Source organism: Anser anser (assembly GCF_964211835.1).
Source record: "Anser anser genome assembly, chromosome: Z".
NCBI classification, from domain to species: Eukaryota; Metazoa; Chordata; class Aves; order Anseriformes; family Anatidae; genus Anser; species Anser anser.
Window position 1 is genome coordinate 82,532,555 of NC_139723.1, and position 27,277 is coordinate 82,559,831.

A 27,277-nucleotide genomic window follows, 5' to 3' on the forward strand; every position below is an offset into this window, starting at 1 on the left:
GATGGCCCAGCCTCGTCTTCACTTCGCCCAGACTTAGCAGAAGACTGTCTGCGTTTTAAACGACCTGAGCCTCTATACCATTTTTTCACCTTGTCTACAGGGGCAACTTGCACTGCTACAGCTCGTTTCTCTGACCCAGCCACAGGGTCTGCCACAGGGGTTGGAATACCCTCTGCGGGGTCAACTTGCACTGCTACAGCTCGTTTCTCTGACCCAGACACAGGGTCTGCCACAGGGCTTGGAATACACTCTGCGGGGTCAACTTGCACTGCTACAGCTCGTTTCTCTGACCCAGACACAGGGTCTGCCACAGGGGTTGGGATACCCTCTGCGGGGTCAACTTGCACTGCTACAGCTCGTTTCTCTGACCCAGCCACAGGAGTGGGAGCAGCTGCACGAGCTGGGGCAGCTGCAGGAGCTGGGGCAGCTGCAGGAGCTGGAGCTGGAGCGGCTGCAGGGGCTGGAGCTGGAGCGGCTGCAGGGGCTGGAGCTGGAGCGGCTGCAGGAGCCGGAGCTGGAGCTGGAGCGGCTGCAGGAGCTGGAGCTGGAGTAGCTGCAGGAGCTGGAGCTGGAGCGGCTGCAGGAGCTGGAGCTGGAGCGGCTGCAGGGGCTGGAGCTGGAGCGGCTGCAGGGGCTGGAGCTGGAGCGGCTGCAGGAGCCGGAGCTGGAGCTGGAGCGGCTGCAGGAGCTGGAGCTGGAGTAGCTGCAGGAGCTGGAGCTGGAGCGGCTGCAGGAGCTGGAGCGGCTGCAGGAGCTGGAACTGGAACGGCTGCAGGAGCTGGAGCTGGAGTAGCTGCAGGAGCTGGAGCTGGAGCGGCTGCAGGAGCTGGAGCTGGAGCTGGAGCGGCTGCAGGAGCTGGAGCTGGAGTAGCTGCAGGAGCTGGAGCTGGAGCGGCTGCAGGAGCTGGAGCTGGAGCTGGAGCGGCTGCAGGAGCTGGAGCTGGAGCTGGAGCGGCTGCAGGAGCTGGAGCTGGAGTAGCTGCAGGAGCTGGAACTGGAGCGGCTGCAGGAGCTGGAGCTGGAGTAGCTGCAGGAGCTGGAGCTGGAGTAGCTGCAGGAGCTGGAACTGGAGCGGCTGCAGGAGCTGGAACTGGAGCGGCTGCAGGAGCTGGAGCTAGGTTGCTAATAACATCAATTGCAGCTCGATAGGCACAAGCCAGACCCCAGCACGCTACAGTGATTTGTGTCACTTTGGAACTGCCAGAGTCATGACACCTTTTTTTCAAGCATTCTGCCAGCTTTTTAGGATTTTGCAGTTGTTCAGGGGTGAATGTCCAAAACACTGGAGGTGACCACTGCTCTAGAAACCTGCCCATATCCTCCCACACTCCCTGCCACTCGCAACTATCCCGCCTCAAGACAGATCTCCGGATGAGATTCCTAAGTAGTTGTTTAACCCTCCACAAAATCTGAAGCGCATTCAGGAGACATAACAACAAGAGCAGGCTGGTCTGAGTATCCCAAGGATATTCAACATCTCGGAGAACCACCGTAACTAGCTCGGGGGATAAGAGGGTGGTGGTGAAGGAGAAAGGGAGAGTGAACAGGTAGGGAAACATGTCTTCCCCTGTCCCCTTCACAGATTGGCTCCCTAACGAAAACAGGCAATAGGTGTAATTGCTAATAGTTTCCGAGATATGGGTTCCAAAGTATAGAGTCGACGTCAGTGCTGAGTACAAATACCAGGTTAAAGTCGTGACCAGATATTTCATCATTTCATAAGCCATTGTTACACCGCACAGTACCATAACAATCTTAAACCAGGGCCCGGAAAGGATAAACAGTGCAACAGGGAGCACATACAGAAAGTAACGCACCATAAAACTCAATTTGGAATACAGGTACAGCAGACTGGAGATTAAGGCAATCAACATCGTGACTAGCAACTATTAAGCAGGTCCAATACTTATACCAATTTTAGTTTAACACACTCTGGTCAGATTTGTCGATATCTCAACCCTTCGGGCCCCACGTTGGGCGCCAAAAAGACTGTTGTGGTTTAACCCGGCTGGCAGCTAAACACCACACAGCCGTTCGCTCACCCTCCCCCCTCCCTCTCTGGGATGGGGGGAGAGAAACGGGAAAGTGAAGCCTGTGAGTTGAGATAAAGACGGTTTATTAAGACAGGAAAATAATAATAACAATAATAATAATAATAGTGATAATGGTAATAGTATTAACAATAATAATGTGTAAGAAAACAAGTGATGCACAATGCAATTGCTCACCACCCGCTGACCGATGCCCAGCCTATTCCCGAGCAGCCGGCCCCCCCACCCCGGCCAGCCACCCCTATATATTGTTTAGCATGACGTCAGATGGTATGGAATACCCCTTTGGCCAGTTTGGGTCAGCTGTCCTGGGTCTGTCCCCTCCCAGCTCCTGCTGCACCCCCAGCCTGCTCGCTGGCAGGACAGAGCAAGAAGCCGAAAAGTCCTTGGCCTGGTGTAAACACTGCTCTGCAACAATTAAAACATCAGCATGTTATCAGCGCTCTTCTCATCCTAATCCAAAACATAGCACCCTACCAGCTACTATGAGCTACTTAACTCTGTCCTAACTGGAACCAGGACACAAGTACAATCATTTCATCTTTCTGTTTGAGTGCCAAATGCACTCAATGATAGGTTTAGATGGAGTTCATTTACATTTAGATCATAGCAGAGGTTAGGTGAAAGCTGGGCTGTCCACCTTGGCTAGCTGTGGAGTGTGAGGTGTGCCCTCAGCTATACATTTTGGGTACAACTCTGCTAGATTTATACAGGTTTCTGCTCACAGGCATGCTGTAGACACCTAAAATCAGATGCAGGCACAGACAACTAAATTCTGATTCAGGCCAAATCACATCCTGTGAGACCTCCAAGGGAAGCTGGCAGTGGAGGAAGGAAGGAGTTCTAGATTTTGCCCTCATGGCATTTACATTTTCCCAAATTGTGCTTCGTATACTTTTTTAGAACTCTATCCCGCATTATTTTTGAAAATTGGGCAGATGTACCTTCATTTGTGATATGCACCTGATGGTTTCCTTCTGGAGACCTACTGTACAGCAGCAGCCAATATGCACCTACATTTCTGAGGACTGTCACATTCAATGATATACAAGAGGTAAATAATGTCATGTATTCTTAGTTGCCTTGAGAAATGTACAGGGAAAATATCAAAATATAGGGCAACGTGCTGCAAAAATAAACAGTTAAAAAGGAACTAAATGAAACTGAAAAACAACTCCATGCATATGATTACCATTTCAAACAGGGAAAGCCTGACCCATTGGATACTCCAGAGGATCTTCCCCCATGGAAAGGTATTCATATATATCAGCATTTGTAAGATCCAGAACAACACTGGGGTCATTTTGTTTAAAATATACTGTGAACTCAGCAGGATACATCTGCTTTATATTAGTCTTGTGGAACTACTATAAAGGGCTTTGGGGGGCTTTTTGTTTTTTGTTTTTGTTTTTATTTGGTGGATAATTGAGGTAAAACTAAACTTGTGCAAAAATGAAAGCAATTCATGGTAGAAATATCTTGCCATCCTAAGATACCAAAAAATGAAACAGCAGTCTGAAAATTAAATATGTACTTTTGAGCAACAATTTATTAAAATATCTAATGATCTTTCAATATTCCCATTGTCATTATATTGCAATGCTGGCTTTTTATTTCCATTCTGGCAAAATGAAAAAAAATATATATTTTAATTATTAATACAACCATAGTTCAGGTTTCTGAACTGATTACTTGTGGAATGGAGTCAACTCCATTCACCTTGTACTGTCATTAAAGCGTGTGTAAAGCCAGCAGCTCCTGTAGATGCTTTAAGCTGATCTGATTTGGTAGCATCTTCTCTGCAATTTGTCATTCTCCTTGCACAGATGCAAATGACAAAGGAAGGGAGAATCAGGCCCTCCATGCTGACAAAGGGCTCTTATCTTCCCAGTGTTTTGCTAGCTGATCATACCGTTTCCTTGTCCTTTCATTTAAGGGTCATCTAGATAAAAGTATTTACTTGAATTCTTTTTTCTCTTTCTTGCTCCCAAGTCCTGTTATAATGGTTTTACTCAGGAGGGGCTGTGGCCCCCTAACTAGGTCTTTATGTGTCTTCAGGTTCTGCTCTGCTGTTACATTTTTTCTTAATTATTTAATGAAATCATGTTAGATCTTAATACAGAAAACACAGTGAGGTTGTGAGGGATCTTAAGCGTCATTCACAAATTCCCCTCCACAATCTTTCCATCCTTTTAGGGGGATGCTCCCTCCTATCTGCCCTGTCCTCAGGTCCGCAGTCCCAGGTCTGCTATGTGGCTGAACCAAGCAGAAAGGGTTCATTCGGACAGGATCTTGCATCCTTAGCATCGGTGTCTCATACAACATGAGACCAGGAGCTGCTACAGTCATCTGTTTGTTTACTTTCTTTCTCAACTTAAATAAAACAAGAGGGGAGAAATGTTCTAAAGAGATAGTTCTTGCTTATGTGAGAAATTCACAGGGAATAAAAATAAAAATCTATTTACCTTCAACCACTTGCAATGAATTATGGATACAGAGGTGTAACCAATTTGCATAGAGCATGTACATGCAGCTCATTCTTGCTTAATCCTTTTGCTTGAGCTTTTTATTATTTCTTATTATTATAAATTCAAGTACAGAAGGCAATTTCAGCACCTGAAATATTTAGAGAGGAGACTGATTATATTATTATAGAGAAAACTGATTTTTATCAATTATTTGGCAAATTCAGGCTCAGACACCTCCAGTTCTGTGATCTCCCATCTTGATTACTGTGACATCCTGCTCACTTTACTTTGATTCATATTTCCATGATGTCAGCCATTCAAAGCAAAAACAGCAAAGCACAAAATTGAGCGTCTACTAGTTTACTGGCAACATTTCTGTTTCTGGCCCTGTCTCTTTTATTCCTTGTCTGCCACACTTTTTCAAGGGTTCAGTTTCAGCTTCTTTACATCTGCTTCAGCTTATACTCAGGACAATGGGGATACTGAGGAAAAGCCAGCTTTGATGGATGAATGCAAAGTATCATACTTCTTGTGAAGATGAAGACTAGTTTAAGGGTTTCTCAAGATAGGACGCAGGGTTAGGCAAAAACTGAGTTGCAGTAGCTTTTCTGGATAGCAATGGGAACACTGCACCTTTGCATGGTTTGAGAAGCAGCTGCACAGAGTAAGGTGCAAGCTACCTTTCAGTTTGATTCCCCCAGGTTTGTTGGGTTATTGACCCACACATTTGCTGTGTATTGTTGCCTTTGACTGTGGTGATGGCGTACACTCCATAACACAAGAATAAAGAAAGGAGGAAAAAAAATAAGAAGAAATTAGGAAAAAATGGGAGCAGAAGAAATGCCCACTGCCAAGGTCTGAGAGGAGGAGAGGCTACATCTGGGGAACAACAGAATGCAGATGGTAGGAGCTGTCACATGACTGTAGCCACGAACTTGAAAAAGACCAAGAGAATGGACAAAAGAAGAGAAGAGATGGCAACGAGCAAAATCCTGCAAGATGCCAACCTATATGCAGGAAAATTAGGTTTAAGGAGCAATGAAAAGGAAGTCTAGAATGAGTCATCCATATCAGTAAAGTGGAAGCAAAGGAAGAAGAAGTAAATGAAGTGAAGAAGACAGAGCAAGAAAATTGAGTCCAGAAAAATCACTTTGTCGTTTAGCTCAGGACAGAAGATCTCTACTGGCCTTAGTCTGTTGACAGTCAGGAGTTGACAGCCAGCTTACAGGAGACCAAAAGACAAAGCAGGAGGAGCAGAATTTAAGGCAAAGAAAAGGCATGCTCCAGAATTTTGGAGACCAGGGCATTTGAGAAACAACTGGAACAAGAAGGGCACTAGGGGACTACCCTGTCAACACATGATGCTGGTGCAGAGCTGCCCTGAAGTATCCCTGGCTCAGAGGAGCCTTCTGTTTCTTTGTTTCTTTTCCCTAAAAAGAAAAAAAAAAGGGGGGGGCGGGGGGAGAAATTATGATTAGCAAAGCAGGAAAATGGTTAATGGCATCAAGCAGAGAAAAGCACTGTCACAGCCCAGAGCCCCAGCCTGTAATAAGTGTGTGGCCCATATGTCAAAAAGGTTAGGGCACTCCCTGCCTACCCAGATGGCTTCCCAAGGGGGAAAAAACATTTTGTCCTCATTTACAGGATGGTAGGTGAATGGGAGAGGGGGAGAAGGGAAGGAGGCAGAAGATAACTGAAGAGGAAATTGATTTACATTTAAATGTTATGTTTTTATTACTTTCCTTTTTTTTTTTTTAACTCAGTGTGAAATCTCATCTTTTAAACTAGACAAACCAGAGTAAACTATTTTTCATAGCACAAAAAAATGATTGACACTCTAAGGTAATACTTTTTAAATTCCTCCAATTAAACAAAGCGAATTTAATTTTAAGTTTAATTAAAAGGAAATTTAATTAGAAAGAAGATTAAATTTTAATTAAATTTCTCCAAAATCCTTATCCTTGCCTTTACTGCTAATATTTCTCTCGGAACCAAATCCCTTTTTAATATTCTTAAATTCTATTCTAGTAAACTTCCCTTTTATATTAAAATTATATCTGCCTGGATGTACTCGCTACGAGGAAAAAAAAAATCATTACCCCTCTTAAAATACTTGAAGAGTACACCTGAGACACAGAGTAGCTCAAGAGCGACCAGTGGAACATTCGGATATGCTCGGAGTGAGACACTGCTGAATTAACCCACTTGCTGCTGTGTGCCCCACAGCCAGCCAGAAAAAGCATCCTTGTGTTGCAAAATATTCCTTTCCTGCACGTGCACGCAGCTATCGGCTGCTCAGCATATCAGCATAGTCAGGATGTCCGTATGCCCCCATGCTCTGCTTCTGCACCCTTTTTTGTTTTCTTTTGCAGTGTTTTTTTTTTTTTCCCATCTTCTCCAGGTCATTGGACAGGCTTGCAGTGGCTGCAGCCCTCAGGATGGACTGGGTCTAATTTGTCTTTGCTAACTCTATACTCCTCAGGCATCAACTCCAGTCTCTTCGGCAGACAAAGCTGTCTGATAGCTATAAGGTTATCACTATGAGGTACTGTGGGGATAGCATAAAGCTTTGCTAGGCTCTGCTCAGTAGTTTCTGCAGGAGATAGCTAGAGCACTGATGCACCCACTCTGACTGTTCTCCTACACCTCCAAGGACACACCTCCTGTGGCCAAAGCAATGCCATGCAAAGACAGGGAGCTGACACTGGCAGGCATGGCATTAGAAGCAGCTGTAGGACAGCACTTGTGCGAACCAACCAGACTCTCACACTTCCAGTTTTGTTCTTTTTTCCAACAAGTGCAACTGAATTTCATAGCAATAACCAGATGAAAGGAGAATTTGCAACAGTGGGAAGGGGACAAGATGGCACTTGGTGGGACTTTCCAGGGTTCAGAGCAGCCCTGGCAGCCATCTCTCAACACCTACATGAAGTGTGCTGCCACTCTGCCAGGATCTGTCTACAAGACCTTTCTTCCTCACAAAGAGCTAGTTTATGTCCATCATTCCACATTTAGAAACACGCATGTTAATTTTAAAACATTGTCATGTTGACCACAAGTTTTGCCAATGGATACTGGATTGTAAAGCATCAGTATTTATGCAGCTACTCTTACATGTAAAATATAATCCTCAGAACCTATAGATTGCTATGCCTGACAGCTGTCTATCTGCTCCGGCATCCCTTCTTTAACAGCAGCCAGGACAAGACACTTCAGAAGAGGATTTAAGAAACTCCATAATAGCTGGACCACTTGCAAAAACCTGCCCATAGAGGATGCTTTGTCCACAAATCTGTCAACTAGAAAAGTCACATGACCACTTGGAAAAGAAAAGAAAGAAACAAACAAACAAAAACCACATGACTGCAAATATTTGTGCCTGTGAAAATCTTTTTTTCATTTTTTTTTTCGAGACAAAAACTCCATTCAACAGTTCATTGAGCTTTTGAAGGACTGCTCATAGAAAATGTTTTGCAGAATCCATAGAGCTCCATTTACCTTGCAAAGGAAGCCAAATAAGAGCTACCTTTCCTGCAACAATCAAAGCGGAGTTCTCAGAAGCTGCTGTGTTTGCAAGGTCAGTCTCAACAGCCTCATCACCTATCATAACCCTGCATGCCATACTCTGCATCTACAGAAATTCTGCAGTAACTACCTGCCTGCTTTGGCCACTTCTCACCTACTTGTTGACATTTCTGGAGTCACGCAGGTCCCTCCTGGACAGCATTTTTGTGTTTTGTTTTGTGTTTTTTTTTTTTTTTTTTTTTTTTTGTTTGTTTTAATAATCTTTCTATGTTCTCTCACTCTAAAGTCATCCATTTTGTCCCTGGTGGCACCTCATTCACCTTCTGATCTTCATGCTCTCCATGCTTCCCTCCCGCCCACTGCAAAAGTCATCAAGAGCTGACCTTTCTCCTCACCAGCTGTCAGACCTGGCTGAGGTTCTTGAACAATGAAATTATTGCCTTGTGGGGCTTTTTTTTTCCAGCCTCTCTTAAAGATAAACATGGACCAAGTGACAAAAATTCATACACTAGGAGTCTGTTGCAGCCAGTGACCAGAAAACACACAGAGCAAGGAATGATAAAGTGGGCCAAAGGTATTATACATCTTATTTTTTCATAGATGCAGTCCTGAACGTATTCCAGGAAAAGCCTGATAACATGGTGATAATCTTTTATTTACAGCCATTAAACTGTAAACATGATGGAGATTTAAGTTCTTGTTACTGTATACCACTATTCATTTCCAAAATCTTTTGGGAGGGATGAAGGTATTTTGTTATCAGCTTCTTATACTAGGAGCTGCACAGATGAGGTCTAACAGACAATTGTAAGATTTTAAGTAGAAATGGAAATAAGGGAAAGGAAATAAAATTATACCTATTTCTAAAATGAGAAACTGAGGCAGAGAGAAAAGAGTGTTGAGTACTCATGACTTGAAAATGTTCTCTCCACCTAATTTGAAGAATTCCGCAAAGCTGACCTGCAAAATCTGTTGCAAAACAAAGGATTTAATCCTGATTTCCATAGTCACAGACTGCTACTTCAACAACAAATAATTCCATTAGTTTATATGAAAAACAAAATTTAAAAGATAACACAAAAAGAGAGAACATTTGGATCACTGACTGAAATGCTTCAATAAATATCATATCATCCAGATGATGAAATATGATACAATCCAGATATCCTCGAGAAAATCACTGCACTATACATCTTTTAATTAATGGATAATTTGGATTCATCTTGTGTCTGAGGGCTCAGCCTATTGAGATGGCTCCCTGTGAGAGAAAAATTGCCCTGTTAGGGCAATTACAAAACAACCAAGGCTGCCAGTATCGCGTCAAGTTTCAGCATGCAGAAGACGTGCTGCACATACCTAGGGAGCTCCAACAGCAAGAAGCCCGACACTGTTGCATCCATTCAAAAGGAAAAAGAAAAAGAAAAAGAAAAAGAAAAAGAAAAAGAAAAAGAAAAAGAAAAAGAAAAAGAAAAAGAAAAAGAAAAAGAAAAAGAAAAAGAAAAAGAAAAAGAAAAAGAAAAAGAAAAAGAAAAAGAAAGAGAAAGAGAAAGAGAAAGAGAAAGAGAAAGAGAAAGAGAAAGAGAAAGAGAAAGAGAAAGAGAAAGAGAAAGAGAAAGAGAAAGAGAAAGAAAAAGAAAAAGAAAAAGAAAAAGAAAAAGAAAAAGAAAAAGAAAAAGAAAAAGAAAAAGAAAAAGAAAAAGAAAAAGAAAAAGAAAAAGAAAAAGAAAAAGAAAAAGAAAAAGAAAAAGAAAAAGAAAAAGAAAAAGAAAAAGAAAAAGAAAAAGAAAAAGAAAAGAAGAAAAAGAAAAAGAAAAAGAAAAAGAAAAAGAAAAAGAAAAAGAAAAAGAAAAAGAAAAAGAAAAAGAAAAAGAAAAAGAAAAAGAAAAAGAAAAAGAAAAAGAAAAAGAAAAAGAAAAAGAAAAAGAAAAAGAAAAAGAAAAAGAAAAAGAAAAAGAAAAAGAAAAAGAAAAAGAAAAAGAAAAAGAAAAAGAAAAAGAAAAAGAAAAAGAAAAAGAAAAAGAGAAAAAGAAAAAGAAAAAGAAAAAAAAGAAAAAGAGAACATAAAAAAAAAAGAAAAGTGAAACAAACAACAACAAGAAACAGAGGAAGACAGTGGATGCTTATGCTCATCATTGTATTAAATGTTTCTCCTGAGAACATGGCCTGAGACAAGTTCTTAATCAGTATGTGTTGTGACACTGAACTGGAAAGTTCAGCACATTGGTGCTGTGTTATGTTAAACTACGAGGCTCACGCTATTCAGGGTGAAATCTAAAAACAAAACAAAACAAAAATATATATGAAACTGTAAATAAAAGTCCAAGAGCATAGCACTGTGCAGATTTCCTTTGATTTGGACTGTTCAAGGTGATATGCCCTATCTGTAGATCTGAGTTTTCTGCAGAAGAGCAAGGAAACAGGCAGCGCCAGACTGCGTGAAGCCAACAGCTGACCTGATTCAGCATGCCATCTGGCAGTAACCAAGGAGGCATCAGAAGAAGGTTCAAGAAATTTCTCTTACAAAGGAACTTTCTTCCTTTCCCACAGCAGGTTGAGATCTTCTTATGTCTGAAAGTATACGGACTTATCTCCCTTCTCTTGCTGATGTTGAAAGAAAACTGTTCTTTACCATTAAGTGTATTCTGCAGACTATCTGGAGGGTAAGGAGCTTTCATCACGTAGACACAAAAATAGAGAGAGTTTTATGGGGTGTGTTTCATTCCCGTTGGGTGCCCACCAGCCATGACTACTGCCCTTTGGGCCACACAATCAACCTCCTCACTCATGAAGATAAATGTCGCATCAGCCCTGCAGTAAGCCATCATCTATTCTTGAGAAACAAAGAGAGTATATAGCATGACCTTCCTTGAAATATTGGATCTATTTACACGGGTTTGCGTGGACCACATTACTTATGAGTCACCAAGGGGAAACTGAGCTCCTTGTAGATAAAGCGATCAGTGCAAACCACTGTAAATAAATCTGAAATTTCTATGAAGGTCGCACTATGTCTGATTTATACTTCAGCACCATATGAAATAATGTTGACCAAGTAAGTGGTTTTCAATTATTTTTTTTTTATTCACATAAAGAAAAAAAACACTTTTTTTTTTTTTTTTTGGTAGTGTAAGGGACTACCTATTTTAAAGTGCATCTTGTTAGAGAGATGACACATGCCCAAGAAGTAAGTTACTATTGTCTGGCATAAGGCTAAATGTTCCTGGAACAGATTCTGCCACCCTCACTCACCAGGATGACTGGCATGGACACACATAGCAGAATCAAACCTAGCAGCAGCAACAGATGATGCTTAGAAAGTTTGAAGCTCCATTTTACTGACTAAACTATGCCTTTGTTTTCATGAAGAATTGCAGTATAGGTTAAGCCTGGTTAACCTATACTATATAGTAGAAGTTATCACGAGCACAGGTTTTTGGTCTTGGAAGGTAAGTAATGCTCCAGTGACCAATTTACAGGAGTGGAAGTCAGGAATCTTGTTTCTGTCATTAATCTGCTTTGTGACTAATTTCACTTCCCTTAACAGCTTTCACCTGTCTTGTCTGTTAAAGCAAGAGAGCCCCCGAAATCAGAGAAGACTACTTGATGCAATTATAACATGGGCAATAACCATTCGGACTTAATTTTACGTTCAGAAGTCTTCTGGTTGAACGCTTATCCGATTGCTTCAGTTTGCAAAATCAGATCAGAAATCTAAGACCAGAAATCTGATTCTCTAAGAATATTGACAAAATTTCTACTTGCTGTCCAGAATGTCATTGGTGGGAAAAATGGTGTCTAGTGAGTGAACTTAATCACATCATATGTACTTCTGAGGCACAAAACAGATATTTCAGTGTTCTAAACAGGACAAAATAATTATTATTCCGAAGTGCCTGATATGAGCACAGTAAAAACAATCTTTTGAGAATTACATCTAGAAAGCTTGGATTTGCCTGAACTGTTACCCTGTCTCACAGAAGTAAGCTTTACTTAACACAGGAGCAAGTCAAGATTCAAGAAGACTGAGAGCGTCATCAGAGAAACTAAGCAGCCTGAGTGATGGATAGCAGAAGAAATTCAGAACTGGCAAAGAGAATGATGCTCTTTGGAAGAAGAGATGAGTTTGAGTTACCAACAACTCTTCCACAACTTCATATTTCAGATTACCTGTAAACAAGACCAGCCCTGGGCAAAAAGCAGTCACCTAAGGCAGCAAAACACTTGGGGAGCAACAAAATGTCCAAAGTCATGCTATTTTACTCCTGAATCTCTGAAAACCAGAACTAGCCACTGCAGCAGTGAGAATAATACAGATCAGCAGTTACCCCATAAGGAGTTAGTCCCTCTTGGCAGAACTGGTTGTCAAGGTATTCTGCCACACCTGATGTAAATTTCCTCCACTGCCACCAAGGTCAGTGGATGCTCAGCTGTTGTTGCAGTACCTCGCATCCATGCGGGCTGGTCCTGGTCCCCATCCCCATGCAGGGGTGGCTCTGACTGCTTCTCACCACAACATTCAGAAAAGAGATGTGTCTATCTGTATGGCTGTACTCATCTCATGTAGGTATGTATAAACTAGAAGATAGAAAAAAGCAGAATTGCTTTAACGTTTATGGCAACCCTGCACCCTCGCTTTGAATATTAATTTTGATTCCATTCACCTCATCTTTATAAAGGTAGAAGCAAAGTGATGGCTTACTTAGCACTGACTTTTCATTGCTTTGCTGTTCCACTGCTGACATTTACCTGTTGCAGGGAATTCACCGTGGGTGTAAATAATTTTATTAGGTGTGTTTTGTACCTCTTCTTCACTGTGTAGGGCAATACAGAATCAACCTTGCTGATCTGTATGGGTAGAAGTATATGCCTAGCAAGAGCTGATGCTTGTTAATCTTGGTTTTGGTGGCCAACAATCTTTGTGTTATAAAGCATCTCTTTCAAAAATAGGATTAACAGCTTCATGAAAGTTAAGGTTTTGTTTTGTTTTGTTGTTTCTGTCAAAAGGTGACTGTGTGAACTTCTGTCCTTCCCAGTTCCATGTGTGTGTGTGTTTGTGTGTGTGTTTTTTCTTTTGTTTTCAAACAAAAAGAAGCCTAGTGTGTCTTTGCATGGTTACTGCAGGAAAATATGTATTCGTTAAAATTTCCTGTAAAATATGCCCAGCACTGAGACTTTAGACTGGCTTTTAAACATTTAATAAAATGGGCTAAGTTAGAAATGGGTCTGAGGCACAGCCTCACAGTCCAGCTAGATTAAGGTTTCTCTGAACAAGATTGAGGTTTTAAAACCAGGTTGGTTAATTTAAACCAGACCAGGACCATCTTTTTGTCATCATCAGCAGTTCTGCCACACCTCAAGACCTTTTATCAAATCTATGCCTCAGCAAATTTAAATGCTAGTTTAACTGCAGTTGTTAGTTAAATGACAGTTAATTACATTCTTGTAGTTCAGATTAATCGCTTTAGCAGATGAGTACCTTACACACCGGACAGGATGTATCTGAAATGTCTCTGGAAAAGCTGACTCAGAGCAGTGGGTTTTCTCTTCAGCATGAAACCACCTTTCTGTCCTTCAAAGGGCAAATCTTAACACTCATGAGCTCTCCAGCACCATCTTTCAGTGTTTGGACTGTGCTCTTAGTCACATGGTCTGAATTTCTGGGTAGACCTGAGGGTGCCAGGAGTTGGACTCGATGATCCTTATGGGTTCCTTTCAACTCAGGATATTCTATGATTCTATGATCTTCAGGAATGGGAGGTGACTCACATGAGTGCATCATTGCCTTCCCGGAGAAAAGATCACAGAACCGAAGAAGGATGAGGGGTGGAAGGGCCCTCTGGAGGCCATCTGCTCCAAGCCCCCTGCTCAAGCAGGGACACCTACAACAGGTTGATCAAGATCAAGAACTGCCTCCTGACACACAGGAGTGGAGCCTCAGTAAGTTGCTAAAGTAGCATTATCACATTAAACATTTTTGTTGTTGTTGTTGCTATTAATAATTCTATTATTATTGTGCCAGGTCTTCCTACAAATACCAGACAGAAACAATCCCCAAATTTTTTAGGGCCTGTGTAAATGCACAACAAAATGCCAATCTGCAACTTAAGAAAGTTTACAGTTGAAGTACATCAAGTGATTGCTATTTAATTTAAAATGGGTTAAATGAGTTAAGAGTAATCGCATTAGAAAACCATCTATGCAAAATATCAATTCATATCTTTATTTCTCTCATTTGACAGTTTGTTTTGCCTCGTCTTCTCAACCCAGATTTATCAGTAGTCTGGCGACCCTCAGAGACTATTTGAGAAGTGGTACAGTTTTGGCAAGGGCTAAATTCTAGCAGAAGACTCTTTGAAACTTGCTGTAAATCTCTCTGTTCTGTTGCTCTACAGACCCCGCTTCACCATCTGCCTTGCGAATTGCATTTTTGTTGCGGTATTTCACAAGTTTTAAAATATGGTTATTACGATCCATAAACTGGCTTTCACAGAGATTATTAATTAAGTCCAAAATATTGAACCGACGTGCTTTGTGAAATATAGCTCAAACGTCACTGCACTGCTGCCATAATAACCCATCTGCATAATATTAGATTGGAGCACTGAGAAGCTGTAAGTTTTCTGTTTGTTGCAGGGGGGAGGTTTGTTTTGTTTTCCCTTGTAGCAGTCCAAGAAGTAAAACCTGGAGCCTTAAAGTCAGGTGGATGAGATAAATTGAAACGGATCTTATTGCTCCCAAACACTCTCCTGGAAATAATGGCATCTTGACATTTTATCAGTCACTCATGCGGTCATTCTCAGCGGTATCAGCCAGAGCTTGAAGGATAGAGCCGTAAAGAAAGGATTGTCAGCCATAAACATTTCTCAAAACCATGAAAGCCACAAATGAAAGCTTAAGTAATGGAGGACGGAATACCCTTGATATTTCAACAATTACCTGCAACAACAGGCTTTGTTCAGAGCCCTGGCCATTTTTTCAAAAGCCTTTAGTTGTCATGGCCAGAATAGGATAGGGAAAAAAAAAAAAAAAAAAGGGGGAAAAAGAAAAAAAGAGAAAAAGAGAAGGATCAAAAGCTGTGATGTGAAAGGATAAACATGGGTGGCTGCACATATGAGGAAGTTTATGGAAAATTTTCATTTTTTTTAAATCACAATTTACTGCCAGATATTAGAATTATTAGGCTTGTACTGAGATATGTTTCCCCTTTTCTCCAAGAGATCATTAGAAAGACATTCATGCTGCTGATCTGTTACTTCTGTGGCCATTTCTAATGTCAAATTACGGAGGAAAAAAATGATACTTGCAAGCACATGGCAATTGAAGGAGCTTCAGTAACAGATGGATGTGAGCAAGTGGAAAGCAAAAGTGAATTCAACTTCCTTACACTTTGGAAAGATATTATACTTAGTGGAGGACAAAAAAAGAAGGAAAGCTAATTTTACATAGCCTTTGTGCCATTATTTTGGCAATTTAGAGCTCAGGGAACCTAAGTAAAATGTAGTGCTTGGTATCCAAGTCAACCCAAACTCTGGAGGCAGTAAACATGAAAGGTTAAATGCTCTAGAAATTGCATTTGTAGAGTTTCTCAACTTAGGAGATTAATAGTTACTCAAAGCAATGGATAAATATTAGCAAAGGACCATTAGCAGAGAAAAACACATCAGTGAATCAGAGCTCCCCAGCTTATCAGATCAATTTTAAATAGGTTTATCTTGGACTTTTCCAGCACCTTAATGAGAAACAAATTGTTTTTTACCCCTTTTTGTTTCTTGAGCCTTTGTTGACTTTTTGATGTTTCCTACAACCAACCATTAAAATAAATGGGTCAGTGGCATAAGTATATTAATTCCCTCTCCCCTGCAGGTTCCTGGTTACAGTCATTTTATAAAAGTTCCCTTTTATTACTCTGCTTATGGTCACCAAAAGTTTAAGAACAAATGAGTTACTGTTGTTTAGTGATTCCTACTAAGGCAGATGAGGCCAAGTAATGAATGGAAACAAGACCAGAAGCAGGAGGCCAGTTTGCCTTTCCTCTTATATTTATGTAGATGACAATAAGAGCAGCTAAGTTAGTGTATGTACAGTTGTGTAAGCCTGTGGTCAGAGATAAAAGAATCACATCCTGTGTTTGCAAACAAATACTGAATCCAACCAATTGAACATGAAAGCTCCATTTTACCTTTTAAACCTCTGGGGAGGAGGTGGGGGGGAAGAGAGAGACAGATAGAGAGGGGGAAAAAGGTATTTGAAATATGGTCCTTGTTAAAGCAACACAAAACACTGACTGCACTTCAGCAATGGCAGAGAAGAGGGCAAAGCAAGGGCACTCTTTCTTAACTAAGCTCATTTGCTCACATGTAGAATTTTGAGGCCATTTGAAATGCCCCAGGACATGCCCCTGGCCTCTCTCTGCCATCTCAGAAAACTGCAGCTCCTCCATAGGTCCTGGACCATTTCTGACACCCTGATTTGGATCTCTTGAACACCCAAGGTCGTCTCAGATGATTCAAAGCACCCAGGGAAGGGAAACTGAAATGAACTGGGAAGAAAAATTTCCCAAATCATACAGACACCTCCCTCTGGGCCAGGCATCTTATTGACTATTGACTTTTGGCATCTAAATGCTTCTTTGGAGGACTGTAGGATCCTTTTTTTCCTGGGGTACCTCTCTCTGGTATTCAATAACTTTGCCCTGAGAGCTGGGAGCTGAGTTTTGCTCCTGACCAGCTGAGTAAATCCTAATGATCCATTACTTACCGCTGCCTTCATTTTTCATATTTGTCATACAAGTTTGGTTTATTTAAACTAAGTTGTCAGCAATTCCAAATTGCTCTATGATACTGTTAATGGAGACTCATTCTTCTTTGGGGACCACCAAATGGTGAAGTAACAAAATAGTTTTCATGGCCTCTGAATGCTGAGATGGTGGTGGTCAGTTTGGAAGGCTGCTGGAAGTTGTTTGTGCCTTGAGGTGCCCGTGAAATGGAAATTCGTTGCTCTGTGGACTTGTAAAGTCTCCAGAGGAATGTGCCTTCACTTCCATCACCCACTATCTCAGGTGAGGAACATCATAGTGTCTCCTCCTGACGATGGACCTCATGGACTACGGACATCCACTTAGTTTCCTCGATGATCCACTGGCCATAGGTTCCAGCAAAAGTCTTGATTTAGTTGATGCCAATTTTTTTTGAAAATAATTGCCAACAGGCAATGACATCAATAGCTGGTTTTATACAAGATTTGAATGTACAGGGTCTAACACTATAATGTAGGAAACTCTTTTTATACCAATTGCAGCTAACAAACCAATGCATCTGCCCTTATATTTTTTCTTATAATCGGAATTGTCTGAGTTCTGCAAATAATGATGCTGGCAAGTTTAGAAACCTTCTTTGGATTAATATATTCATGCCATTTTCATGACAAAACAAGTATTTTTCTGTGTGAATACTACTTTCTTTTACAGAGGGAAGAACACAGTTACCATGAGGTTAAATGTTGCAGTGTAGGTCTGGGCAAGTTGAAATACAGAATAGCACTTCTACTTCCTCCAACAGAATATGTATTTTATCTTATATGATGACTTGTTTCTTGCTAGTCTCTGTCAGCAGGAGCCATCAACATAATAGTGTTTAGCTGACCTGTGAAAGAGCTTCTGGTAACCACTACTCAAGAGCTCCATTAAGACAGAATCATTTAAGCTGATTCCATAACAATGTGAAACTTTTGTAAAATGAGGTTAAGAGGTTGATGCATTTTATATAACCAAATGCAACCATTTTGGGCCTGAACTTGTGAGCTGCTGAATAGTCTCAGCTTCCATTAACGACACAGACATGCTCAGCATTTTACGGGTTCAGTATCAACAAAATCTAAAATTTTAAGATGTTTTAGTTACAGTAAAAACAGTAAAAGTGCACAGGAATTTGAAGACATTTACAAAGTAAAAGAAACAAAACCCATGCATTACTGATGACAGTTTCTAGTTAAAACTTGCCTTGCCTTGCCTTGCTTTACCTTCCTTTCTCCTTTTTAATATGGAATGCCTCCTAGAGGACCTAGGATAGCTAATTTGATTCATGATACTACATTTTTTGACGACACTGTTCCTCAACAATCATCAAGCACATTATGTGTCAGTAATTACTCAGGCAACTCTAGTTTTTATTAAGTACAACAGAAGACAGCCCACCCATTTAATATGAATGTAAGGGCCAGTATCCAATGTAGATACATCAGATCAGAAATCTAGCCTGGAAAGAGTCCAGTCCAGTTCCATGCTTTCTCACCTGTAATTTAGTTCCGCATATAAATGTACTGAACACTGTTTAAAACCTAGTTAAGTCTCATTGACTCCAAAAGGAGACAAGTTCCACAGCCATTTTCCGCTAACAACTACAATCCTTACCATCTTTTCCAGGCTAAATTTATTCATTTCTGCTTTATCCCTATCAAAAAGATCTTGGTTATACCAGTAATGCCTATGATCTGAACATGTAGAGTTTTAGACTCTGCCTGGAAGATATTCAGTATCTTCCTTTCCTACTGACTGCAGCAGGCCTGGGCAGATTCCACCAGTCAGGTCCGAGCTAGAGCGCCTTCAAAATTAAATTCCATCCATGTAAGTAGAACCATCACTGCTAAAAAGAAAGTTAAAAATAGTTTGCAGGAAGTTATAGACAATTTCCCAGACAAACTCACTTTTCTCTTGAAACTCTTAGGACTTGAACACACACATCACTCCTCTTTCTTGGGCTATTTATCATTTTTAGAGATTATAGATTGTATACACCAAGCACCAATTTTATACACCAACAACCTTCACAATGCAGTTGCAAAACAGAACACTCTAAATGGTATGTTCCCCTTTCAAAAGGGATGAAAAAGAAAAATAAGACAACGCCTAGGTCTGCAGTAACATTTTCCATTCAAGAATCTCAAACGGGTTATAAAGGGGCCATTAACCTCATTAAACACCCATGAGACAGGAATTGAGCCATTATCTTCATTGCTTTCCATAAAGGGGAAGTGTGTGTGGGGGGAGTGTCTTAAGTTTGTGTATCTTAGGGGGAAGTTTTGCAAATGTTTCCCACTCTTGCTATGACTGGTTCAACTCTAACAGTTTTAAGCAAATCTGGGAGCAATGTATTGATTGTTCTGAGCCAAGATAGATTACATAATATATAACACGCTGAGAGCAACACTGGATAGATCAGGGCTCAAGACTGTTGTTAGCACTACCATTAAGTTTATTCATAGGGTGCAGCCAATGTCGCACAGAAATCAACAGCTATATATCATTGCCAGGGATTAACCAATGATGTTTGGGGTCCTTCACTGCCTTGAAAGGAGGAAGGTTGTCTCATGGGAGAGCTTATCACAAGCTGGAAGTAGAAAGCCACCCTCAACTCCCTGCCAAGGGGAATATCCTGAGTAGAGAGGAACAACTCACAAAGCTATAGGGCCAGCAGCATGAAAACTTAGAGGCAGTTCTGTATCAAGTTTTCCTTTTGGCTAGCTCTTGATGACTTATCAAGAGATATTCAACCAGTATTCAACCCCCCCTAAAATGGATACTGGCAGTTGCCTAGCTGTAGCTAGGTATTAACACTATTAACTAATCCAAGGAATATCTCTTAAGACTATTGACCATACAGCACCAACTGCAACAGACATATATACCCACAGCACGTACAGAAACATTTATGTCTAGGGGTCTGAAGCTAGAGCCGAAACCCACTCTGAATTGCACTGCTGCGGACAGGCATCTATTTTGTGAGGTACTGAGATGCCAAAGTTAACAATCTGAGTCTTGCCCTGTGTGTTTATACTTTATGGCACTTTGGGTCTTCTGCCTTCTCTTTACTAATAGCATTTTTTACAAAGTTTCCCTGTGCATACAGCCATAGAGAGGCTCCCCTGATTGCTCCGGATCATCACCACAGAAACAGACTCCAAATCTCCTGCCATCTCCTGCCCCCAAATCACTAGGCAGAACTCCTCCTCCTGTGGAAGATACGTTTTCCAACAGAGTTAGCTTATTTTCTGGAGAAAGTCTCGTTTGAAATCTCTCTCTGGGTGTCTCCAGAGACTGTTTCCATTCAAAACTCACTTAGCTCAACCCTGACACTGCACTGGCTCAGGAAGGTCGTGCCTTGTTGTAGCATGCTTGTCTTGCAACTTTGCTCGTTTCTTTTCTTTAAATAATACACGTGGATGGTTACAAAACCTTAGGAGACTACAGATATGCTGTATTCCCCTAGAAACACATAGACAAATAAGCCATTCCTAGATACCTCGAGTTTTAGTAGGTTTTTAGGTTCAGTCAGTACTCAGGAGGAAATTTCCAATTTTTGTTTTACTTCATAAACATTAAGGTCAGTCTTTGTTCACCTCCATTATAAAGTAAATTTCCTGATAAATGTCAAAACTGCAGCATAAGCAAAATGTCTCTTGCTTTACTGGTGTCATCAGTTTGGAGATATTTCTTATGTGGTGAAGATATTAAGGAAGTTTGACTGGTGTTGGAACATGTGGGAGACTGGCTCCCAAACTCCAGCACAGTCACTGTGGCAAGTGCTGTCCATGGAGTGGGTTCACAGAATAACAGAATCATTAATGTTGGAAAAGCCCTCCAAGATCATCCAACCATCACCCTACCACCAATACCACCCACTAAACCATGTCCCTAAGCAGCATGTCCAACCTTTCCTTAGACAGCCCCTGGGATGGTGACTCCACCACCTTCCTGTGCAACCAATGCCTGACCACTCTTTCTGAGAAGAAATGTCTCCTCATTTCCAATCTGAACCTCCCCTGGCACAACTTGAGGCCATTCCCTCTTGTCCCAAAGAGTTGGAGCATCCCTGAACTGCTAAACAGGCAACAAGACATAAGATAGGAAAGAAAACTTCCATGAAGGCACCTGGCCAGAATTATAGAATAGGTTAAGGAGGAAATGAAACATGGATCACAAATCTCTTATCTCATACTAAGTGTCTTTGACACATGGTAAAATATGAAAAGAAGTTGTTCATCTAGACTTTCTATTTCAGTAACAACCACTAGATGAGATTCTCCTACTCTTTGTCCAGACTAATTATACAATTTTAATGTTCCTGACTTAGTAAGGAATTCAAGTCCTGAAAGACTGAAAGTCCAGTTCATTCTGGACTTTTGTTCAGTATGAAAAGCAAAAGAAAATTGACCAGGAGAAGTAAAATCCATTTTCTTTAGCCTTACTGCAGAGACGTTCACGGGACACATATGTGTCACCGCCTGATTTCCCCCAGAGAAGTCTACATAACCATATTGCTCTGTGCTCTTAAATAAAAATGAACATGCAGCCTACACACTCTACTTTTCTCCCCAACACCTGCCAAATACCTGTAAAACCCTAAATAGTTTAGGCTTTTCTCTTTGTAAATGTGCTTACTTGGGATATGAATTCAAGTCTGAGCCATGCTTTGCTCAATCTGGAACTCGCTTTGCCAAGAGGATGCAAACAAGAACATATAAGTGCTGACAGTTCTCCAATGCCATCTTCACAAATCCTCTTCCAGGGACAGATAAATAATGAAGCAACTCAATGGGAAATAACACTAAAGCATCTCAGCCCACAGAACCACAGGATATGCACCAGACATACATGGGTGAATGCAGAAACGCTGAGAACATTTAGCGACACGGATAGGACTTTGGGAACCTTCATGCTTGTCTAGGCTAACCAAAGCGTAAATCTGGAGTAAATGGAGCATCAGTGATGCAAACTGTCATAACGGATTGAGAACCAGACTCAGAGCTCCTACTATCTACCTGCATGAAAGAAAAATCTCCATCATCTCTGTATCACAGCATATTTCTTAATATTTCTCTTTCCAATGCCTACTCTGCCTGTTTTAGCAGTGCTGAAATGCAAATTGTTAATCTTACATTTTCCACAGCTGACTCCCATTCCACTAATTCAGTTATGCAACACTTGACCAAAATGATTCCTCTATCTCAATTTTTTTTTACTACTTTACTGATATCTATAGCAGCCTTTATGTCCAAGCCTGTCAGTGAACTGAGTTTGATCAGGCAAATTTTTACTCCCAAGACTGCACTGCTGAATTAGAATGGCAGAGTGTGCTCTCAGCTAGTGCATTAAGTAAAACAGCATAACAGCATGCCGCATTTTAGACTTGTAGCCTACAATTTCCCCTCCTGCCCAGAACTTATCAGGGAGATCTATTAGCATCCTGCAAGCACAGGATTTTTCCATTCAGTTACCATTTCCTTTCCTATTCATTACTAACAAGCTATTAACTATTTCCATCACTACTGAGCATTGAGCTGATGTTTACAGAGAACTAAAACGATTCTAAAACAGTCTTCCTGACTGTTACGTATTTTCTTAAAGAACTCTCTGAGCTTTCTTTATAACTACTGTAAGAATATATATGTTTATTTCCTTATTTAGGAGGATGGACCCCTCTAATTAGAGGGGGGCCATAGCCAATCACAGACCCACATATGACCTCTGAAACTTCTCAGACACATGAGGGTCTCCAAGATCAAGGATTTAATTCTTGTTATTGATAGGAATGACTTTAGTTTTCTCTAAGCAAAAGGCAAGTGTAGGATCTAGTTTTGTGTTGCAGTCATTAAGCCACACACAGTCCTCCTCTCCCCATTCAAGAGTTTACTCCTGACTCCACTCTTCTGAGCCAGTGAGATGAAGAATTGGCTCTGTTTGGAGAAGACATCATCAGTGACCCAATTTTCAATCACTGACTTTAGGTAAAACACATCTCTTTTTGTTATCCAGTACCATTATTTTTTTTTTTTTCTGTCAGTATGGCTTTGGAGTACACTGTAGGCTCCTTTCCATTAATATGATATCTGTTTTTCTTTGGGAGGGTTTTTCTGATTTTTATGCAAGACTGCAGTGTCCCGGTCAGATCCACCTGAACAAGAGGCAGGAAAGGGCCTTTAACCAGCTTAAAAGGGAAATGCTTTTCATATAGCAGCTCTTCAGTTTTCATATGGCTCTTGCTCATTGTGCTTTGATCCTATTGACACTGAATGCTCTCTTGCTATACCTCAGTGTGATATAATGGAAGGAACGCCATGTGGTAGTCTGCAGAAAAGTCGATTAAACTAGCAGACATAAAACTGCAAACAGCTTTTATGCGTCACTAATGGACTGGGACCGCTTGGCTTTTATGATAGCTCAGAAAACCTTACACACCTGAGGTGTTGTAAAAATGAGTAACAGTTAAAAACAGGAAGAAATGTAAAGGATGAGGGGCAAGGCTAGATGGCTTTTGGCGTTAACTGTTGAACAATGCCAGACCATGGTCTGTTTACAGGTACATACAAAATGAGCTCTCCTTCTCATGGGAGATTGCCTTTATCCCAAACACACCCTAGAAATTTGGTGATCAAAACTTCTGCTGTTAACAGAGTCCCTTCCCATCTGTTGTAAAGAGGTAATAGCTTTGGTCAATAGGGTTATTTAAATTGTAGGTTCAGTGTTTGGCTAACTAAGGATGTGCTTTGGCATTTTCCTCTGAGTTAGCAGAAATACTAGTCATTAAATATTTCCCCATATTGTGTTTATCTCTGGTTAGTGCTGTCTGACTTTGGCTTTCAAAGGAATTAGAGCCTCAAGGCTTTTTCCATTACCATCATGTTGCCACATGCAAGTCTTGCATGGTGCTGTTTTCCCTCTTAGGGCCCAGGACTGAGGAGGACAAAAGTTCTGCAAAATCCTTTTCTCCTGTCCTCAAGTTGCAGACACATGGGTTAATTTTCCAAGATGAGCTTCAGAAAGCGCTATCCGAGAAATGACAAATTTCTATAAATAATGCTGAATACTGCAAATTATATGCCTGAAAAATCACTTGATCACTAAACAATAGAAGATGCCTTCTATAAAATAAACAGTGAAAGGAGAAGGAAAAAATGAAGCTTATGATTAATATGGTCTGAACAGTTCAGGAAGTTGTTGGCCAAATGCTAAGACGCTGTGTGTGTCATATAACTTTGAGAGAACCTTTCCCCAAAGCAAAACTGGTCAGGTCTGACACTTGACTGATACCAACAGGGAAGACAGAGAAATCTCCAATGCTGGCTCAACTAGGCAGCAGACAGCAGGGTTTTTTATGGCAAAATCTTTTGACCATCATAAATTTTCATGGTCTGTACCTGGATACCACAGTGAATGGTGATAGATCAGATCCATTTGTCATTCCTCTCTGAGTCACTGCATTAAAGGAATGTGACACTTAGCAATCTAGTCATGAAAAAATAAAACCTCGGTGTTGTCTTATTAATATTCCTGCATGTAGTTGGAGGAAAAAAGTTAACTTGCAGATAGTATAGCTCAATTAAGCGGAAAACACACATCCTAAAGAAAACCCGACCTTAATTGCATAGCTTTGACCTAAAATGAATTGGGTTTGATCATAACTGGCTGGGCACCAAAATATATATTCTATTATTTTTTATCTTGCTGTGCTAATTAATGTAAGAAATGTTTAATGCCAAGCTAGCTTTGCCTGTAGTGTCCTCAGATTAAAGGGAAATGGAAATAGCATCTCTGTCAGAGTGGTTGCACAGTGTTCTCATCCCCTGAAGGAAACCCAACTCTTGCTGACTAAGAAGACTTCAGCTTTTTGATCATGAGTTATTGGATATCGACCCGTCATTCAGCCAGGGTTGCAGACTGACTGTCCTGAACTGAAAGGGTTGGAATCAGATCATATCCAGGGGGAACAGCTCTCCCAGCAAAACTTCCTTCCCATCTAAATCAAGCCTACAAATAGCAATTCACGTTTGTCAGACATTCATCAAATGTGACATGCTTCATGGAGCCAGGCCACAAAAACACAGGAACCTGTCATAATAACCTCATGGAAGACAGCAGACAATTCTGATGCTGTATGACATGCCAGGTAGCGGATAGTGTGTTTCCTGAAAAGGTGAATGTAAAACTCGATCTCGTAGAAAGGGAAATTGTCACTCATAAATTGAAAAAACAAACAAACAAAAAAAAATAGAAGACTATCTGATCCAATTAAAATGTACATTGATTACTGTCAGGTTGTGAAAATGCTGACATGCAGGGATTGATCCTGCTGAGGGATGTTGCAGAAAGCAGCAAGCCCCATAACTGGAAGCTATTGGTCTCTCCAAACACACAAGGAGTAGCTGTTAATCTCCAAAATTAGATATCTCAGCCTATCACTTAAAAGCACTACTGTTTCAGGCATCAATAATCACTATTTTTGTTATTTTGCAGTACAGCCAACTCTGATTTAGACATTGTGGAAAGGGCAGACTGGAACACCCTCACCCTGAACCACTGAGTCTCCTGCACTGAAGAGCAGCCTGCAGGGCTGAGGCTGGGTATGGACTGATGCAAAAAAGTCACAGAGAAAATCTGCAATGAGCAAGAAGACTCGGTGTTTGTCCAAGCCCAGCTTGATTCATAAGTGCAGCAGGACTGCATCAACAGGTAATGCAAGGGGAAGATTTTCAGGTGTAGCTGAAATCACCAGTGAAATAAAAGAAAACCAGGCAAAACTTTTCAAAAAAAAAATGTTTTTATATACTGTCTAGTTTTCAAAACTGGGGAACAGCTTTCTATAAAACTATTTTCTCCCACAATGATTTTTCTCTTCTCAAAATTTTCTCTTTTTGAACTGGATATTTCTTTCCTCCATCATTTTTTGATATACCTACCACTTTCCCAGTTTTCAGTAGGGGAAAGCAGAAATAAAATTGGGAAAATTAAATTACAGCTGAATATTTTTAATAATAATCCCATGACAAATAAAAAATAAATAAAAATTTCCATGTCTGCTAACAAGATCATTTATTTTCTTGTCCTAAAATAAATAATAATAATTAAAAAAAGGTGTGTAGCTTTGGTTGTTTGGTTGGCTTTTTCTTTAAAGCTTATTTTCCTATATGCTCATGTGCCAGCTTGATTGCATGTTGGGAGTAAAGGCCAAACATGGATCAAAGTACAGATGAGTACTGCTGAGGTGAAAATACAGTCAGTGAGGGCTCCCACCGTGTGGCTGAGGTGCCCAGCTGAGTCTGGCAGTGTTACACATGTGGATGTCTCCGTGCCAAAGACGGTATAAAATGACACGTACATTTAGGTAACTGAAGGGCCCTGTTGGATACTACTTAGATTGTATCCCCTTAGGTGAAATTACATTGATTTTCCTTGTATCAATTCATTCATCTTCAAAAAAAAAAGAATACTAATACATCTTGTGCATCACTTGGAAAATTCTATTTAATCCATTGACAAATTTATAGACACACAATATTAAATTTTTTGGACTTATTTATCTAACATATTGATATATTTTAAATCAGTAGATGAAGGGACACAGATACCAGGAAAATATTCTAATAGGATGGTGAGAGGAATGTAAAACTCAGCTTTCCACTGAAAGAAATCATCATTGTTCTACTGTCTTACATCCTTTAGCACAAGAGATAGTTGCTATAGGAGGTAAGAGCTTATAGGTGATTTTTCAGGTAAAATGATAGATGCCAGTAGTGTGCTGATAGAAAATTTTGCCCTTCTATATTACTGTTTCAGACATTTTATTGACAGCCTGTGACAATACAGTCTGTTTAGAGGTAGGTAGCAGTTTATGCACACCTATCAGTCTGTGAGCTAGAACTTACAAACCTCCCAGAACTGCAAGTCATCTCGGAAAATCTCCACATGGAACTTCACGCATCCTTCTTCTTAACGCAAGACATAAGAGATGTTGTATACCATGACAAAAAATGAACAAAAAAGAGCCCCGGATTATTGACAATCTGCAGCTAGAATGAGGAGCTGTATGATTAATGCCCCATGGGGAGGATGCTGTAAACAAAACATTATTTTGTATTGCAAATAAATGGGTCTGCTAAGTACTGTGTAAATCCCCCCAGGTACCAATGGTCCATAGCTCTGACAAAAAATGCATTTGCAGAGCACTTAGTGTCAAGAAATCCCATCTCTTGATGCCAAAGGGTTGAGTGTCTCCAAATCACAGGATAAACTCATTAGAATGGGCCATTACTGAAGGAAGAAGAAGCCCCAAGACTCCTTCCCCATTTCTTTGTAGGGTTAGCAGGAAGAACCAAAAAGCATAATACAGGTTTGAGTGAACATAAAACAATAGTAAGCTCCATAAGGAGTGAGGATTCCTAGGTAAATAAAATACTGAAAGT